At 39.2% G+C, this 10614-nt stretch overlaps 1 non-coding gene and 1 pseudogene across 1 annotated transcript; one reads left to right on the plus strand and one right to left on the minus strand.

Moving 5' to 3' along the window:
• Window positions 1-3323: 3323 nt before the first annotated feature.
• Window positions 3324-3442, minus strand: LOC120594158 (uncharacterized; annotated as a pseudogene).
• Window positions 3443-6523: 3081 nt separating this feature from the next.
• On the plus strand, window positions 6524-6625 carry LOC120594165 (U6 spliceosomal RNA). The gene has a single exon (XR_005650504.1). It is a non-coding gene; the product is annotated as a U6 spliceosomal RNA (small nuclear RNA).
• Window positions 6626-10614: the final 3989 nt, after the last annotated feature.

The following is a 10614-nucleotide window of genomic DNA, read 5'->3' on the forward strand; positions in this document are numbered from 1 at the left end:
GAAAACAGCCATCAGTACCCACATCAGTACGGTAGGTGGGCTGATTTGGGATGATGTAAAATAGAGAAAAGTGAAGAAAGCAGATCTTAAACTCCTGTCAGACAGAGAAACAATGTGGGGTTGACTAGGGGTAAAGGGTGGAGGAGTATTCTGGATGGAGTTAAGAGAAGAGGATAGAGTTAAAAGACATTTTAGAATGTCAACTTTCCAAATGTTATTGTGTTAGATAAGGAGACGTAGGGAAAGGGAGGTGTTTTACTCAGTGAGTAAAAGGATAATCATCGAAATAGAGAAGAACTGAAGAGGGTCAAGTTTTGAAAGAGCAAACACAAGTTTGAGAGGAGCAAACAAGTTTGAGTTCAGATAACATGAGTGAAAAACATGTCTTCTGGCACTTTTGAGAATTGTACATTACTGTGGCACTAAGCCCAAACTTAGGGGTGTTGTCTTATTTCTACCAAGTTAAACATCTCTCTCTCTTTTACAAAATAGCACTTATTATTTTTCTAAGTATAGAAACAATTCATAGTTATTGTAAACATTTAAAAAACCTCAAAAAGAAAAAATTCAAAATCTGACTTCCCAGAAATAATATTTGATGTCTTATAAACACATACACATTGTGCATTTTGTTTATAACCTTTAAAATACTTTTGTCATATTTTTAAAGCTTAATTTATGGTGTGTGTTTTCCCATGCCATTAAAAATTTCTCCATAAAATACCATTTAATGGTGTCACCACCTTTCTTAAAGCTTAGGAAATAGAAACTCAGAATTGTTACCCCTCCACCCGCCTTTTAACAGGATGACCCATGCTGGTTCCTATCCTTTCCCTATTTTATGAGATGTGACATTTCTTACTTGGGAAGGATATAGGCCTCCTCAAGTATCAAGGTCACATGATCAAAGTTACAATTCAAGGAAACTGGTGGTCTGAGGCAATTTTCTTGAAAGTAGGTAAGGTCTGTAGGCAAACGGCATATGATTAATGATCGTTGACCAGCAATTTCCTCACTCTGATGTCGACTTCTCTCCTGCTCATCCTTCCTTCTTTACTTTTCTTTGTCACAAAATGTTTATAGGCATAAAAATAAATGAAAAAAATAAAAGTGAGCATAGAATAAAAATTCATCTTGCCCAGAAAGTATCAGGCTCTTCTATCAGCACCTGGGCTGAATATTCTTTAGAGTAGGCCTGATTTTTGTTTTTCCTAACTACCTGGGGATGGAGAGCTCTTGTCTGGTTTCAGGTGATGAAGAGGAGCATGAGTGGAGGCAAAGGGCGAGTCCCACTGAGAGCAGTGGTAGGAGGTGGGTGGGCCTGAAAGGAGGCAGAGAGAGCACAGGAGGGTGACTCATTCTTCCCTACTCCCTCATCTTTTGCTTTGGGGGGTGCTCAGATGAGCCTTTTGAAGTGTGAAGTCACCCAACCTTACAGCACAGTGGTGAAGGAAATTGGTGTTTCTATGACTGTTGTAAATATAAGTGTGTCCTCTGTTTATAACACGTGCAGGAAGGCACTATAAGAGAAGAGATAGTCAGAGCTTTATGATTTAATTGATATATTTTAGAATAACATATGATCTTTATTAGTTAGGGTTGATCTGGAAAACAGAATTGCTTCAAATGACATGGGATAAGGGGCTTTGAGTGTGTGCGTGTGTGTGTGTGTGTGTGTGTGTGTGCGCATGTGTGCAAACATTAGACCTTAAACAATTGTGGGAGAATCTGAGAAAATAATAATAGTGTGGGTGAGTCCAGTTGGTGGATCTGAAAATTAGTCAATGACCATGGAGAGGAAGTCTGTGCTCTGTGTTGCCTCTGTTGCTAGTGGTTGGCCTGAAGTCACTGCAGGTCTTTTAACAGAACAACTGCACACATGGTGGAGCGAACAAGACACACTGGAGCCTAAGAGGGAAACTCAGGGACCCCTAAGAACAAATTGGGGCCAAAGAGAGCAAAGTGGATATCCATGCCTCTCTTTTACTGCATCTGACCCTAGGGACACAGGTGACCTGTCAAAGGAACTGGAGTCCTATGCTGTGAACCAGTCCACTTACATGGCTCCAAACTCTCACATTTTACAAGTCAAAAAAGAGTTTGCTGTAGATTATTTAAAGTTATAAATGTGACCACAAGCAAGGGTAAACTGTCTAAAATTTGAGGAAACACTTGAAGACACACAGGCACACACACTTTATTAGACAATAGTAAATTATATCTCACTCAGATTTTCTTTTGGGACACCAAAATATTGTTGAAAAGAAATGTACATAGCCATCGAATACCTAAAAAGATGCAGATCTAGATTTAAATTTTAACAACTGGAATTTAAAGACATATGGTGTCTTTAAATTCCAGTTGTTAAAATTTAAATGTGGTGTGAGCAGGATATAATCAGTGTAACATTTTTGGAAAAGCATTCTGCAATAGCTATCAAATTTAAGAATGCATACTATTTTCATCCCACAGATTTCATGAGTTAAAATATATTTGAAATATATTTGACATGTGAAAATCCTTTCTTCCCTGAAAAGGTATGTTTAAGTGTGAAGATGTTACCTCCATAGTTATTTAAAAAATTAAATTCTAGAAACCATCAAAGTGTCCATGTCTAAGGGACTGATTAAATAAATTATTATATCCATAAAATAAGATATTAGTCACAATTTAAAAAGATATTATTGATTGAAATTGGAAGTTGAATGATACAGAAGATATATAAACAAATACTTATTAAATTGTATAAAGGATAGTTTACATGAATGTATATTTTATAAGAAGACACACAAGAATATGTTAATGATACTTTTATTTAGAAGGAAAAAAAGAATTTTGTCCTTCAGTTTATAATCTTTTGTACCTTTTGAATTTTTGACAACCAGTATTTACTACTTTTAAAAGCAGTAATAGGAAAAATAGTAGGAAAAATGTAAACTAATGGAAATGATTAAAATAAATGATATCTTTATTCTATACCCATTGTCCTTCCAGCTGCTTATATAAAGTGTATGATGCGTTTTCCTTCCACACCTTTTTCTATGCACATTAAAAATTGTCTGTCTATCATCTATCCATCCATCCATCCATCCATCCATCCATCCATCCATCCATCCATCCATATCCATCTATCCATCCATCGCATCCATCATCCATCCATCCATCCATCCATCTTCTAATGAAATTATGCTTCCCATTCTGTTCTACAAATCTGTTTTGTCAAAGAGCAATGTACCTTGAATGTCTTTCCAGTCAGTTTAAGCATGTCTGTCTCATCCATTTTAATGTCTGCTTAGAATTTTCTTTTCTTTTCTTTTTTTTAATGCTTACAGCACCTGGTCTTCCTAGGTGGTCTCCCATCCAAGTGCTAACCAGGCCCGACCCTGCTTAGCTTCCGAGATAAAATGAGATTGGGCACGTTCAGGGTGGCATGGCCATAGACTTGGGATTTTCAATATGGTCATAGGAAGATACATTCTAGGAAAACTGGAAAACCTCCTTGATGAAAGAACAACAAATGGTGACTTTGAAACTGGTTTCTCAATGCAAAGTCATTGAGCTGGGTGCTGGTGGGGTTCCAGGTGAGATTCTGAGAGTGGAAGATTTGTCTGAATTAAATCAGAAGCCATGTTACCAATGGTTTCCCCACTGCCCACTGTGTACTCCAGGGAAATACTCTTCTTGCTGCTTTCCAAATATTTCTCTTCACTGTCTTCCCAAAGACTATGTGGGTGTGGAGGTAGGAAGGGGTTGAAATAACTGTTAGCTAAGTGATGGGAAAGGCTTTCTCTGAGTCCTTTTGTCGCACTGGAAGGTGAGGAGGAGGAACTGGACAGGGATCCAGAGGGAGGAAACCAGTTCTGCAGTCACTGGTGGTTATTGCTTTGATAACAAACTTGAGCTGCTTTTGCCACTTCTGTGTGTTGCTACACAATGGTCCACATAGCCTACAGCCACAGAATGCTCGGTTATTCTTCCTGTGGGAGTGTGAGGGTCAGAGGATTAATTCTGCCCTGTGGCTGAGGCATCTTAGATGAGCCCTGCAAGTCACATATGCCTAGGTAACCTGCACTGCATTAGAATGTGTCACTTAGACACCTGTAAGCCCTGGGGACAGGGCATATCTCCCCCAGGGAACACAGTCCTGCCTCCCCTTCTCCAGGCTGGGGTCAGCAACAGCCAGATCGAGTTCAGCAGGTCACAGCAGGTCATTGTTCCCTTTGTGTTTGCCGTCCTTCTGTCCGCCCTGGTACCTCTCCCTATTGGAATCACTTGGACACTCTTAGTTTGAGCTTTTTTTTTTTTTTTTAATCTCTGCCAATTTTTATCTTATCCTTATTATCCAGCTCTGAAACTAAGAACTTTTCTCAGCTCATTGACTCTTATTTTACCTTCTATTGGAGAGGAAGAGAGAGGTCATGGCTGGAGTCAGGAAGACCTCATAGAGGAGGAGCTGAGGGCACCAGGGATCAAGAACATAGGGGCTCAATTCCTCTTCTCGGAGCCATTGGATAGAGAAGAGAGGAGAAAACAGGCTGCCGGGCTGTGGGCTCTGCATTCTTGCTGGAGCATGCCAGTGTGCCGCGGTGGAACAGGACCACTCCATGCCCTTGACCTCATCTCCCGCCTCCTGAAAGGACTTGTGATCGGGGAGTAGGGGATTTGGAGGTAATTTTGTTTGTTTGTTTTTTCTTCACCTCTTGTGCTACAGTATTTATTCTCAGGCTGATCATTGTTTGTTCTGCGATGATTTTTCTTGCTCCATTTCCTATTTTCTCTATCTGACTGATCGTGCCATCTTTCATCCTGTAGAAGTCGATGGCTTGTGGTTGCCGAGGAGCCTGAGACAACCCCTCAGCCCAGAGTGGCTTAGTTCACCGGTCTTTGGTTCTACAGCCAGTTAGACTCATTTCTGTAAACATACCCAAGACCTCTTCTGTCATCACACATTTTAATGGTCATATGGATCATGTGGAAAGAGTGTATTTGAATAAAGCAAGTGAGTACCGATAACACTTTCAGAAAATTCCTCAAAGAAAATGTTATATTGGGGCGGGGGCACATGGTGAAAAAGGAGAAACACAAAGAAATCTACTGCAGTCGTATTGGGTTAACTGCTGAAGAACTCCTGAGGGTCAGTGTTGACTCCACACAGGGTTATTTCTCTCTCACGTGAAGTTCTGCTCCACAATCTTGAATATCTGCTTTCTAAGAACATATGAAGAGGAGAATGGGAGGACCATGTGTAGGGGATTCCAATGAATTAGTCTTAAAAATGGCTAGCAACACTCCCCACCCACATTCCAGAATGCAAGGAAGGCTGGAAGGGTGGTCTGACTATGTGCAAGAGAAGGGAAAATATCTGGTGAGCTCTGTGTCCTTGGCCCAATATGGATTAGAAGACGTGGAAGTAAATTCTGGCTCTGCCTCTTCATTTGGGCAGCTTCATCTCCTCCAGGTTTTATTTCCTGGGCTGTGAATGTGGAGGTCTATGCTGGAGAGCCCTAGGAGCCTTCTTGATTCCTATGTCGACAGATACTCTTTCTTGTGTAGTAGAACTGCTCTTCAAAAGTCTGCTAGTTTTCTACTCCCAAAGGAGATTCTCTAATCCAGCTCAATCTTCAGAGACGGCCCAAGTGCACTGCAACAAGTGAGAGCCATTTCAAAAGCACCTTCCTCCCAGTGGTGAAGGAACTCAGAAATGTCTGAAAGAGGTTGTTTGTCAGTGGGCTACACAGCACTGAGGACGTACATGCTGTCTTTGCAGCCCTTGAGGTGGCCAGTGTGGTGTTAGCAGAGAGTGTATGCACAACCTTCTCTGAGCAAAGGTGGGTAAATGAGTGAGAACACCTTCTCTCCACCACCCTCAGCCCATTAGAAACTGGGGGGTATTTGCAGGCACTAGCTGGTCATGTGACAATGGTAACTCCTGATACCCTCTGCTTACCAACACCAGAAAGGGCCAGCAGATGCCATTCTCTAAGGTTAACATGAGACTTTTATTTTGGCTTGTATGAACATATACCTATTGCTTTCTTTTTCCAACAGTAATATATTTTCATCATGGAAATGTTTACAAATACATATAGGCAAAAAAAAAAAAAAAGAAAATAGCAATTAACATAATCCAACTTGCTAGATTTTCTTTGCATATATATCAATGACTACTTTTGTCTAGGAGATAGTTTCTTTCACAGTTTACATCATAAAAAAAGTAATATATGGCTGCAGTAATAGTGAGAGTGACACAGGCATAGTATTAATATCAATATTTATCTATTAATATCAAAATTAATATCAATAGCTATCCATTTCCTTCTCTTTTTAAAACTGCTAAGGGTGTCAAAGCCAACAGGTTGGTGTAAACCTTCATAAGTTTTCTCTTCTAATGACAAAGAAAGCATTCCTACCTCTCCATACACGTTGTATAGATTTACAGAGAAAGAAAGAGAGAGAGAGAGAGAGAGAGAGAGAGAGAGAGAGAGAAATACCCTTTTATTTCTTCACAAAAAGAGAGGCCGTCTTGCTTCAGCAGCACATATACTACTAAAATTGGAATGATACAAAAAAGATAGCATGACCCCTGAGCAAGAGTGAACAAATTCATGAAGCATTCCATATTTTTAGACCTTTACATATGCTGTCTACAAAAGACTCACTTTAGATCAAAAGACACACACAGACTAAAAGTAAGGATATAGAAAAATATATTTCATGAAAATGGAAATGAAAAAAATCTGGGGTACCAATACTTATACCTGACAAAATAGATTCTAAACCAAAGGCTATAACAAGAGATAAAGAAGGACGCAGTAATCCCACTTCTGAATACTCATCCATAGAAACCCAAAACACTACTTTGAAGAAACATTGCATCCATATATTCATTGTAGTGTTATTTACAAAAGCCAAGATATGAGGCAACCTGGGTGTACATCATTAGATGAATGGATAAAGAAGAAGTGGTACACATATACAATGGAATATCACTCAGCCATAAAAATAAGTAAGTAAGTAAGTAAGTAAGTAAATAAATTAAGTCTTGCCATTTGCAACAACATGGTTAGACTTGGAGGATATTATGCTGAGTAGAGTAAATCAGATGGAGAAATACAAATGCCACCTGGTTTCAGTTACATATGGAATCTAAGAAACAAAATAAACAAAACAGTGTGATGATCTTATTTATTATAAACAGCAACTTTTATTTCTAAAAAGCTATTCTAGAAGTGGAAATGCTGTGTCAAAGGATTTTAAAATAATTTTGCCCAGGTATACCCTGGAAAGTTGCAGTAATTGATCTTCCTGCTCAGTATATGAGAGACCCGTTTTCCCACACTCTCACCAACATAAGTTGTTACAATACTGAAAAACTTTGCCAATCTGATTAATGAAAAGTGATACCTCTTTATTGTTTGAACTTGAACTTCTGTAGATACTGGCAAGGTTAATCATCCTTGCACATGATGATTAATATAGTTAATCTATTGTTTACACAGTTTTTCTTATTAATTTGTAGGAGTATATGTAGTATGCCACTGATTCTGTATTCAATATATAAGAATAGTTTTCAGTCCAGCTTTTTAAGAATATTTTGTTTATTGTGGTTTTTTTCATGTAAAGAATTATTGACATTTTAAATTATTTTAAATCAAAAAAGTCAATATTTTCCTACATGGCTGTGGATTTCCTACCATGTTTATTAAGTCTCTCTTACCATTTATTTTAAAATTTTGCATGTAATGACCATAAGCTAGCTATATCTGTGTTTATGCTATGTGGTAGAAATCTCACTCTCCTGCTGCTCAGTAGTATCTGCGTGATCTACACCAGGATGACTGTGCTCCCGAGGGGGTGCTCTGTGGGCCAAATCAAGGCGTGACCTCATTCCTTTCGATTTTCTTTCCATAAGGCCAAGTCACTGGGTGTGGCTGCTCTTTCCACTGGTGAATTCTTACAGTCTTTGCATATATGAAAGAATTCATGGAACAGGTTTCTGTACTAAAGCTGTTTAGAAAATTTATGGACTTATTAGGGAAAGCATTCTTATTTTTTCTAAATAAGGAAAACAATGCCAGAATAATTAATTCAGGCAAGGTCTCACATAATCAGCAGGGTAATTCTTTCGAATTTCTCTTTCATTTGGTAGAAGCATGGATTTGGTGGTAACATGAATTTAAATCTGTAGCCTCTCTGCATCCTGACATAAGTGGCCCAGGTGAAGTGAGGAGTTTATAGTGGTCCCTTCCACATTCCCTTGGGCACGTGCTAGGACTTATTTCCCACTGACGCTCCATCCGTAAAGGTGCTTTTGGCAGGGCAGAGGTTTTACCAGTGTTTACTTTTTAAGGTAACATGCATGATGTAGGAAATCTTCTGTACATTGATACATGATTGCTGATGCACCTATTGATCCTACTATGTGTTTCTAAAGTGGGGCCTGGATTTTCACAGTGGGCCCAGGCTCCATTTCTTGTCTCAGTGGCTCTTATATACCTTGAGCAATATCGCTTCCACCAGTCATGACTTACTGTGCTGAGCATTCATTATTTTCTCCTCCCTACCCCCAAACTGTATTTCATGTTAGCCGTAAAAGGATAAATCAACCTAAAGCACCTATAACAAGAAGTCCAATTCCAGTGGAGTTCTTCTCCTCATCACTCCATCCCAAGATAACCACCACCAAGAACAGTTTAGAGTCTTTTCTTATATCTTCCATCTCTTAAAACTTTAATTGTGGGAGGTTCTGGTCAAAGTGGTGGAGTAGGTACACTCTCTGTTTTTCTCTTCCTATAACCACATCAAAATTATAAGTTAATTATAGAACAATTAACCTGGAGAACCATCTGAAGGCTAGCTAAACAGAAGTCCTATAACTGAAGATGTAAAGAAGAAGCTGCATGGAGGCTGGTAGGAGGGGCAGAGATACGAAATAGGTGGGCCCCACACCCACACGTGGTGATTAAAAATTGAGAAAGATATTACAGCTGCAGAGGTCTTCCCTGAGGAATGAGAGGTCCCAGCTCCACAACTGGCTCCCCAGCCTGGAGCACCAGTGCCAACAAGGGTAGTCCCCGCAACATCTGACTGTGAAAATCAGTGAGGATCCCACCTGTCTAGGTGAGACAAAGAGATGTTGGAAATCCAGATGATCTCTTAAAGGTCCCACATACAGACTCGCTTGCTCCAGGCACTCGCCCAGGGCTCCGGCGGAGGGATATCGGTTTGGGAGATGCCAGAGATGTGCAGGGAGAAACTGAGTTATGTTGCTTCAGGGTGAGGGTTGGAGGGGCCACTGCCATTGCCCCTGTGTTGAGCCCTCCTCCCACATGGCCAAATCTGAATCTGCATTAGTCTGGTGAACTCTACTCACTCTACCATGATGACTCCCTAAGACTCTGCTCCATACAAGGAACTCTTTTTGGAGCAGTCGGCTTGGGTGATCAGGGAGACTGTTCTGCTGGGCCTCACAAGGTACTTACTACAAAAGTCACTCTGCCAAGACTAGGAGACATAGCAGACATACCTAATACATGGACACTAACATAGAGAGGCAGCCACAATCAGGAGAAAAAGGAAGATGTTCCAAATAAAAGAACAGGAGAAAACTCCAGAAAAAGAACTAAATGAAATGGAGGCAAGCAATCTATCACATACAGAGTTCAAAACATTGGTTATAAGGATGCTCAAGGAACTTAGCGAGAACTTCAATAAAGAGATAGTAAACATTAAAAAAGACATAGAAACCATAAAAAAGGAACCAGTCAGAAATTAAGAAGATCATAACTGAGATGAAGAATATACTAAAAGGAATCAATAGCAGATTAGATGAAGCAGAGGATCAAATCAGCAATTTGTAAGACAAGATAGTAGAAAATGCTTAATCAGAACAGCAAAAAGAAAAAAGAATTAAAAAAAATGAGAACAGTTTAAGGCTACCAACATTTGCATCATAGGGGTACCAGAAGAAGAAGAGAGAGAGCAAGAAATTGAGAGTGTATTTTTAAGAAATAGTGACTGAAAACTTTCCTAACATGGTTAAGGAAATAGATATACTAGTTCAAGAAAAGTAGAAAGTCCCAAACAAAATGAACCCAAAGAGGCCCATACCAAGATACATAATAATTAAAATATCAAAAGTTTAAAACAAAGAGAGAATCTTAAAAGCAGCAAGAGAAAGGTAGTTAGTTTCTTACAAGGATACTCCCATAAGAATATCAGCTGACTTTAACAGAAACTTTGAAGGCCAGAAGGAATTGGCACAAAATATTCAAATTGTTAAAAAACAAGAACCTACAACCAAGACTACTACACCCAGCAAGGTTATCATTTAAAGTCGAAGGAGAGTTAAAGAGCTTTCCAGACAAGGAAAAGCTAAAGGAGTTCATCACCACCAAACCATGGTAAAGAGTCTTCTTTAAGAAGAAGTGGGAAAAAAAGAACATAAAAATAAATAATAAAATGGCAATAATAACATACCTATCAATAATTGCTTTAAGTGTAAATGGATTGAATGCTCCAATCAAAAGACATAGGGTAGCTAAATGAATAAGAAAACAAGACTCATACTTATTCTACCTACAAGAGACCCACTTCAGATCAAAAGACACATGC

This window comes from Pteropus medius, unplaced genomic scaffold (genome assembly GCF_902729225.1).
Source record: "Pteropus medius unplaced genomic scaffold, Ma_sr-lr_union100, whole genome shotgun sequence".
Lineage (NCBI taxonomy): Eukaryota > Metazoa > Chordata > Mammalia > Chiroptera > Pteropodidae > Pteropus > Pteropus medius.